This window comes from Sinocyclocheilus grahami, unplaced genomic scaffold, assembly GCF_001515645.1.
Source record: "Sinocyclocheilus grahami isolate Dianchi unplaced genomic scaffold, SAMN03320097.WGS_v1.1 scaffold2144.1, whole genome shotgun sequence".
Classification (NCBI taxonomy): domain Eukaryota; kingdom Metazoa; phylum Chordata; class Actinopteri; order Cypriniformes; family Cyprinidae; genus Sinocyclocheilus; species Sinocyclocheilus grahami.
In genome coordinates, this window is record NW_015507323.1 from 40,022 (window position 1) to 40,234 (window position 213).

General features: G+C 47.9%; 1 protein-coding gene across 1 annotated transcript in view; it reads right to left on the reverse strand.

Moving 5' to 3' along the window:
• Nucleotides 1-213, reverse strand: part of LOC107574200 (uncharacterized) — a 42,902-nt gene that overhangs the window by 1,393 nt on the left and 41,296 nt on the right. The window lies entirely within an intron of this gene.

The following is a 213-nucleotide window of genomic DNA, read 5'->3' on the forward strand; positions in this document are numbered from 1 at the left end:
CGTTTTCACGAGTGATGTAAATTCACCTTAAGAATTCCCAAAGCAGAGAACCTAAATTCACCAGTTCAACAGATCGAAGATCTTGTTTGTAGTTGCGTTTTGCTGGTTGACAGCTGGAATGCTGAGGTGATTCCGTCGCTGACGCGGGCTTCCTGGATGTTTTGAGGGAACCCCGTTACTGATTGGTCGGTGACGTCGGAATGACGTCCCTTG